A 9717-nucleotide genomic window follows, 5' to 3' on the forward strand; every position below is an offset into this window, starting at 1 on the left:
TTATTATCAAGAAAATAGAGAAAATATTACGGAACCGAACTAAACAGTTAAAATAAACTGAACCAGGCTTGAAAATTAGTTTAATTTGTCGAGGACCATACGAATAATCCAAAAATCGAGTGAAAAACTTGAAAATCAAACAAAATGAGACTAAATCACTAAAACAGACCAAACCGGTTTGAATCGAACCGGAATGGCCTAGAATTTGCTAGAAACCGCCTTTCTTCTTTCTTTTTTTTCTTTCTCTTCTTCTTCTTTGGCGCGACCTCGCTGCTTCTCCCCTCTGGTTTTCCGACCACAAGAACCAGCGCCTCCTCGCCGCGCATCCTTGCCATGCCGCCGCCTCACTGCAGCACCAGCCTCCTCTCCTCTCTTTCCCTTTTCGTTACGGCGAACGCAGCAACGGCAGGAGACCAGCGCCTCGGCCACCACTTCCTTTTCGTCGCCTCCTCGTTGCAGCAGCTCCGGTCTCTCTCTCTCTCTCTCTCTCTATCTCTTTCCTTTCGTCTCTGATGAACACAACTATTGCAGGGAACCCACGACTTCGTTTGATCAGGAAATCGTGTCGCATCTTCAACCCGATTTTCCGACGACTCCATTGCAAGATGGGTAGACTCCAGCTTCTTTCAGTCTATGGTAAGCCTTGATTCAATCCTTTTGAGTTTATTTCTTGAGTTTTTCATTTGAGATTATGATTTGTAGTATTATTGGAATGTTAGGAATTAACCCTTAGGTAGCTACTGTTAGTATTGAAAGGAACTTTAAGCATTACTCTTAAAAAAAAAATTTTTTTGATTGTGAATCGCAATTTAACATGCATATAAATCAACCAATAAATTTACTGCAGGTTTAGGTGGAAGAAGTTGAGAATTTTGGAATGGCAGTAGCCATTTTAGTCTCTTTGCCTTAAACTCTTTTTTATATGGATTATGTGATTGGGATTTTAATTTGTGATGGGAATGAGTTGAACTTATGCATATGTGTTATATATATATATATATATATATATATATATATATATATATAAGTTTAGGAGTTAAGGAACATACATCTTTTTGGCGGGCAGCAGCTATCTTGAATATGTTGTGTTCTTTTAACAGGTTAACATGAAATGGATATATATTTTCCTTGATGTTCTTATACTTGTTGGGGTTGGTATATATGTTTAAGTTGTGTATTGGATTACTTAAAAGATGAGATTACTAAATTGCAATTTAATGGAAACATTGGTACGTAATGCCTAATCTAGAATTTTAGTAATGATTAAAGAATGGTGGATATATTTTGGGTATTAAATAGAAAATTTTGAATTCCTTGAGCTAGCAGCAATTAATTAGTTGGTTCTTTGAATTATAATGTTTGGGATGGGTATTTGAAGTCATAAATTAAGTTCTTGTAAGGTAGTGAGTTAGCTAGTTTGTAAAATATGAAAATTTAATCATAAAGCCTAGACTTTTGGATTTGGCAGCAGTTATTTCAATTTATTTATTTTTTTTTTTGGTAAGTTGTAGCCTAGTATAGTACATTGACGTTGCTATTGAAGGAGGATGGGAATTAAATTGATTGATTGCCCGACGGATGGGCTGTGTGTATTGATTGATAAATATATATAATATTGTGATATTTGAGCAGGTAGATAGTCCAATTTTTAGGGGAGGTGCTGCCGAAATTTCAATAGAACATAATAAATAAGCTTATTTAGATAAATTCTATAATTCGATACATAATAAATATAGCTCTCTGATTATTTATTATCTTTATTACTCATTTAATGATTTACATATTTATTTATTTATTTCCATTAATATTGTTATTATTGTTATTTAGTTTATTATTGTTGTTTATTGTTAATACTATTTATTTATGTAGTTATTTGCATTGCATTACGATGTTTAATTGATTAATATGCTTGCATTTAATTGCAATACTTGATTAAATGTGTTGTGATATTGCTGTGTTTTGTTTGTGTGGAATTGGGATGAAGTGGGTCACCATGGGTTTGTGAGACCGTTACCGTTATATGGATCCAATATGATTACCGTTAGCCGGGTAAATGGGAGATCGGCGCCCCCGTGTGCACCTACCGGTAACCGTTACCGTTACCGTTAACCATGGGTTGGCTTCTCGTCGTTGCGCACCGGACAGTCTAGATTTGATCGCAGCCTGCAGGGTGGCCTCCTGTTGTGAGCGCTTGATGATCTAGATTGGATGGAGACCACCGGGTTGCCTCCTGTTGGTATGAAAAAGAAAAGAGAGGATAGAAAAACAATGAGAGGGCTGGTCAAGTGAGGATTAGACCGGTCGGCCAGTATGGGGGATCGGCTCCCTGGTGCACATGTGAGAGGATGAGCCATGTGGGAGGACGGCTCATCGGGGGTTCGGTGACTCCACTGACTAATTTTCACGTGATGTGATTATATGAAGATGTTAATGATTGTGAGTGCTGGTGATGTGCCATTGTGTGACTGGCTGCGTGAGCATAAAACTAGTCGGATGACTAGATTGATATGTTTACACATTTGTGTGACTGTGTGTGTTGTGCAAAAATTATTACTCCTTAGAAAATTCACATGTCTTATTTAATTTTTCAGGAAGTAAGTTTCTTTTTAATTCGAGTTAGGTTACGTTTCTTTGACGCAGGGCACTAAAGAAATTTTCCCTAGTTCCATAATTATTTTACTATGTAACTGTATGTATAAAAGGCTATGTATATCAAACAATTAGTGACTCTGCAGTTGTAGAATTTACTTACATTTAATCGTGTATTATCATAGACGAGATGATTCTGTGAGCCCATATTAAAAACGTGATGTATTGTAAATTGGGCCTGAACTGTGGAATTTTGTAGAAGATAAATTTGGGCCGAGATGTAATAAAATCTTGAGGTTTGTTTTTTTAGTAATATGGGCTGAATATTTGAAATTTATATTGAGATAGCAAATTTTAGTGTTTCAGGCTTACTACGGGCCTCGGAGCCTTAAGCTTACCTGGGCCCTAGTGCCGGTCCGGCCCATGGAAACGGGTCGTGACACATTCACAGATAATCAAGCAATACTTAATATCAACAAATAGTGCATCACAATATGGCAATAATGCATGATGACATTTAGCCGTGAATGCATGAATGCAGGCGGATGAGGCAAATTATCTAACACTACTCACAGTTTTTGTTATCCTTAAAAGGACTATCTTTATTACTGCACGCTTCCAGCATTTGTCTCCACCTTTCGGAACTTATAAACATCTAACATAATAAGAAAATTCTACATTAGAGGTCTAATTCAAGAAATGTACTTTTACCTTAATTATTAGTTTTGGTTACTATTTGCTTTACTCACATATCACACTAAACTGTATATTTCTCTATATATATAGTTTCCCTATTTATTTAGTTATTCTAATTTATAACCTTTAGATAAAATTTATAGTTATAACAATAATAATGATATTCCTAATGATAACAATATATTAATTTATTAAACTATATATAAATTCACTATTCTTGTTTATATCAAAATTAATGTAATTAATCATACTTAACGATATTTACGTATTAATTTGATTGATATCTGAGAATTTAAGCATTTCTATTTTTTTGGTGAAAATCTTTATTATCCACTAACTACCTAGAAGTCCGATTCTATAATCGATGTTCATATACTTCAATTATCTGTATCTAAATTCATAATCTCCAATTTTTACTAATTCAATTAACCTTATATTCAATTAATTAATTAATTCAAGTTTTGAAATTTAAACCGAATATAAGCAACTAGGCCTTACAATGTACCGATCAAAAATCGGATTTGATTTTCGTGATCCGCTCGAAAAGGAGATCATTCTGCCTCTCGGAGTCCTCGTCGGACCGCCGCCGTCGACGCCGTGCACGGTGGCCAGAAACATCAAACCGCCCAGAAATTCACAACAATCACACCACTCGACTCAAAATTCACCAAGGATTCCATTTCTAGTGTTAATTTACTGAGATCGGTCCTCTAATTGGCTGGATCGGGCCCGATAGTTGCTTGGTGTCGGCGTTAATGGTGGTTTCGCCATTCAAGCTTTGTAGCCGAAATTAGCGGAGGAAAAACACTCACAAGGTGAAGGTGACTCGATCGACGCCTATCCCTTGCACTGACATCGCCGAAATTGCCCGATCTCGCCGGAGGAGCTGCTGCGTCGCTAAGAAGGAGAGGAGACCACGTTCACGCTATTGGAGGTCCGATCGAAGTGAGAGAAGGCTGGAAAATGGGTCAGCCACTCCAGGGAAGTCGATCGCCACCTCCTGCTCGCTGAATGGTGGCCGGAAACGAGAAGGAGAGGGATGAGGGAGCTGTCGCGCGATGGAGAAGGAAGAAGAGGAAAGAGGAAAGAAAGAAAGAAAAAGAAAGGAAAGGAAGGAAAGTGGGCTGGGCCACTTCGGTTCGATTCGAACCGGTTTGGTCCGAGTTAGCGATTTGGCCTTATTTTCTTTGGTTTTTGAGTTTTTTGCTCGGTTTTCCGATTATTCGTGTGGTCTCGACACATTTAATTGATTTTCGGGTCCAGTTTGATTTATTTAATTATTTTAGTTGGGTCATAAAAGATCTCTTCAATTTACTTTCTAATAGTACAAACAATGATAATAACAATAAGTTAATTTAGGATAATTAGTTTATATAGTAAAGTTCCATTTTATTTCATCGAAATTTCCGGACATTCTGTTTTTGGGCTTGGGCCCAACTCAAATTTGGGCTAAAGTTAGAATTGCTATGTCTTAACAATCCATACTATCAAAAATTCAGATTTTTTATTTAATAAAAATTCTAAAGTTTTGAAAATAAAAACTCGGGATATTTCAATATTCCTTTGTCTGGTATACTGAGTAAATAATACTGTCACTGTGGTCAAAGTGGTTTTCATTATCAATTCAGATTATCTTTTCATTTCTTTTCTTTGACCCAGCAGTAAAAATAATTTATTATTATTCTTCATTATAGTTGTATATAGATATTAATTTGAAGTTGAAAGCAGGGAGTTGGAGATTGAGTGATGACTTCATTTTCTTTTTAAGCACCTATTAGAGTTTTAAAAATTTGCATTTATAAATTACAGAATAAAGGATTATGTTTAAGGATTGAATTTAATTTTATTATAAGATCACTTTATTATATAAAAATAAAAAAATATATAATAAGTAACATTGCAAGTATTTTGTATAGCAAAATACAATACAAGTCAACCATTTGTATTTATTTTAATCTAAACAAAAGTTATGATATATATATGCAATTTATATTTAAAACCAAAATTAAGAATAGAAATTGCATTTGTCAGTCATCATATTATGCCTTTAATAGTTAGTTGGCATTACGTTATTTTTTTCACTTTTTTTTTTTAATATCAAACCTAATAATTTGTAAAAATTGAATGTTATATTGGGGATGTATCGAGGAATCAGTAAAAGCGATGAAAATTTCTAAACCAATTGTTGAAGACTTGAACTGATTTTCCTTTCATTTATTATGGAGGTTTGTAATGTAATCAAGTCCACTTACCTCTCAGTTTGATTTTGTTGTTCATATTAACTAATTAATAGCTAGTAACTGGTGGCCAATAACAGTTCATTAATAAATATTAGTGTTTGATAAAATTTTGAAGCTAATGAAATTTGTATATAATATATATACAAATCAGCTATCGGCTGATATCTAAAAACTCCACAATTTAGATATTGAATGTGAATTACTATTAGCTCCATGAATCAGCTAAATCAAACATCTATTATTGTTACATTATTTTATTACAAAGATGATGAAGGCTAAAAAGCATTTGAACTTAAAATAATTAGAGATTAACATTTTATGATGATTTGGTTTAATTTGAACGGTTTGACTCTTAAATCGTAAACTGAAAAAAAATTGATTTTTAAATTTTATAAATCAAATCAAATCATTAACTTTTTAAATCATGAGTTTGAATTGATTTAAATCGATTTCAACAATTTGAGCAATTTTATTAACACCCCTATTTAATTTGGCCAATTCAATCGAAATAGTTTGACTAGCATGAGAAATAGCAGCTCTAGCTAATACATGAGCTACCGTATTAGCTTGTCGACAAACCTGTAGGACAACCCAACCATTGTCTTTTTGTAAAAAAGCTTGGTAATCTTCAACTGGTTGACTAAATTCATCTAAAGAAACACACTAGATTGGACCTTTTGCCAAACCAAATGAGAATCAACTTCAAAATCAATATTATCAATACCTTCTCTCTTGAGCCAACTCAAAGCTTCCATAATCTCAACAATACATGGAGGAAAAAATGAAGCAAATGAACCTGTTGTAGCTATAAACGAACCATTTTCATCCCATAACACACAATATTTCAGTTCATGCTGGAAAAGTGTAGCATCAATATTGACTTGGACCTTCCCCCCAACTGGCTTGGACGATTGTACTATAGCATGGGTTACCCTAGCCACCATCGAATACGAAGAACCAGGCCCATGATTTCGAGTAGCAGCCTCACGCTAATCAAACAAGAAACGCAATGCTTGTCGATTATCATAGCGGCTAGGGTGCTCGTATTCTATTATATGAGCTGATTTCGGCAATACCATAAACTATACAATACAAATGCCACTTTAGCCATGTCATCTAGCCATGTCATCTGAAGCAAGAATAGACAAATGGTGAAAAAAACTAGCTACTAAATTTAATAAAAGAACACAAGTTAACGCCAAGGAGATCCCAATGTACTTGTGTTTTAGGACAAAGAATAAACACATGCATAACATCCTTTTCATCCCTGCGAAGGGACATCCAACATAAATTTGAATTCTTTGTCGTTGCAACACTAGCTTTGTCGAGATAATATTGTACACATATACGCTAAAAAAGATTCTTAACTTTAACCGTTACTTGGAACTTTCACAATATTTACATTCATAGCTAGCAAAATAATTCAAATTATTATCCATAAGAGATAAAGCAAGATAATATTCTGATTTCACAGTATAGTATCCCATCTTAGAGTTGTGCCTAATATGAATATCCTCCAAATTAGAATAACTATGAGGAATAGACATAATACTATGAAATCAGCCAATGAAAATAACGCTTGCAACTTCATACTATTCCAAGATTTAGTCCAGGAACTAAATAAATCACAAGCCTTCTTCCTATTATATTGGGATGGCATAGGAGTTTCAAAAAAAAAAAAAAAAAAAAGGTTTTGCCATTACTAACCCTCTAATGAAATCCCCATTTTCACATATCATTAGACCGCAATAGACTCTTCCAAGTGAAATTATAATTACACTTTTCAAATGCGTCTAAAAAATCCCTTAGAGAAAAATATTTTGCTTTGAGAATTTGACCAAGAATAGTACTTGGATTTAGAAAAAATCACCAACCCTGCTTGCCAATCATATCAATATTAAAACATTAGAGATTTCAAAAATCTATAGCACTCTCATTCTTACTTAAACACATTTGTGACTAAGAAAGCCACTAATTACCAATATTATTAAAATCCTAGGTTTAATACGTGTGATCTGATCTAAATTATCAATTTCTCAATTTAACAAATAGATATAAAATTATGCAAATATGGGTACCGATATATTCACAGGCATTAAGCGCAACACATAGATCGGAAATTTTTGTATATGAACATAAATCAAACTATTCAAGGTTGCATTTTAAACTATAGAAAATCCCATATCTAGATCTGGATATTTAGCCTGGCATTATAATAAATTTATCAATCAAAATAAAATACACAAAATGAATAAAAAACATAAATGACAAACTTTGGGAGTGATTGGTTGGTTGGCCTTGGTGTTCCACGTCCCAAACTTTGAGAAATAATCTTTTGCCCCTTACTCTTTTTGTGCTGTAATAACACCAAGGCTGCTGTCTCGCTTTGTGTGGTTGCTCTAGATTGGCTCCCCGCTTTGCTCTCTTAATCATGTGGGACACATTAAGTGCCAAGGATGTCCAACCATTCAATCTTCTCTTTGTTTCCTTTATATTGAGCTTCTTACTTAGCTAGGATTGGTCAACTTCACCCACTTGCATAACTTGGTCTGAAAGCTGGTCTGCATTGCCAATGTCATGCAAAATAAATGATAAAAATAACAAAACGGGAGCTGTATCCAAAACCAGATGCATTGGTTCTCCAAAAATGGTGCAGTTTTAATCCAGATGATTTGTTAAAAGTTTTTTTCACAGAGATTATTGCTACAGGTCCAGATTCTTACACGTTACTTCTTCTTTTCTTTTTTTTTTGGGATGTATGTTTTAGGCTTCCAATTCACTAATCTCCCATGGTTAGGCTTTTTTGGTTTGGGCATGTTTTGGGCTTCAAAAATTGTTGGCTTTAAGAGTCTTCTTCTTGAGCTGATTAGAGCATCAATTGGACTATATATCGATCCATTTTTGCTAAAATCGAAGCATTTGATGTTACCAAAAGGGTGATTGAGTCAAAGATAGAAAAGAATGCAAAATGAGATTTTATTCCAAACATTTATAACTAAATTGCAACTAAATTTAATAAAAATGAACGGTAAATTATATGCATATTTTTTTGCTATCATCTTTCCTTAAGAAAATACAATACATGCTTTTTGCTTGTATCAATGAGCGAGGGAAAACCCTTGCAGAGTGAGTATTCAAAAAATGAAATAGCATCAGTTATTGGGGGAGAGACTGCATATAGTTCCTTTATACATTGTAATCAAGTGGAGTTTGCACTGCTAGCAAGTTGGGAATACTTTAACCTAGTAAGATACATTAGCACTAAAGAAAACACTAGATTTTTGCAAATTAATTGCCTAACCTGAAATCTATTCATATGCTATAAGAATCCTCTTAATCTCCACATTCTATCATTTGCCCAAAAAAATTAAAAAAACTATCATCAACAAAGAATAGATGTAAGATACTAGGACCTCTTCTATTAATTTGGCACCCATGAATTGGGCCTCTATTTTATCTTTTTTAATTAAAGCATAAAGGGTCTTTGTATAAATAATAAATAAGGAGATAAAGGATCATTCTGACGAATTCCATACTTAGGGGTAATAGGCCTAATTTTCCCACCATTTAAATTAATTAAATATTTGACTGTAATAACACATAACATATAAGATCAACCCAAGACTGAAAAAAATCCAACATCAACATTAATAGCTTGAGAAAAGACTAATCAACCCTATCATACGCTTTGCTAATATATATTTTCAAAGTCACTTTACCATTCTCTCCAGTAGTTTTGTGCTTCGTATGATTGATACTTTTAAAAGAAATTATAATATTATCCGAAATAAGTTGCTCAAGCACAAAAGCAGAGTTATTAAAGGAAATAAGCAAAGGAAGCAAAAGTTTTAACTATTAACAAGCACCTTAGAAATCAATTCGTAAATGACATTATAAAGATATACAACAAGGATACTAGTCTATGAATAAGCATAACGATTATATCATTTCAAAATTTAAGAAACACACACTGATTCAACCATTAACAATAATTATGGACAATGTCAGTACCAAGCAAATACAAAATTTTTGGTAAAAAACAAGATTAATACCATCAAGACCAGGTCAATTATTAGGATGCATTTGAAACAGAGCTTCTCTAAATTCTTCAGGCGTAAACGACTCCATCAACTTATCATTATCCTCGGTCACTATTTTGGCTAAGACAACCAATAATATTTCATCATAGCTA

Source organism: Jatropha curcas, chromosome 4 (assembly GCF_041381405.1).
Source record: "Jatropha curcas cultivar XTBG-Jc1 chromosome 4, XTBG_Jcur_1.0, whole genome shotgun sequence".
In the NCBI taxonomy this organism is placed as follows: Eukaryota; Viridiplantae; Streptophyta; class Magnoliopsida; order Malpighiales; family Euphorbiaceae; genus Jatropha; species Jatropha curcas.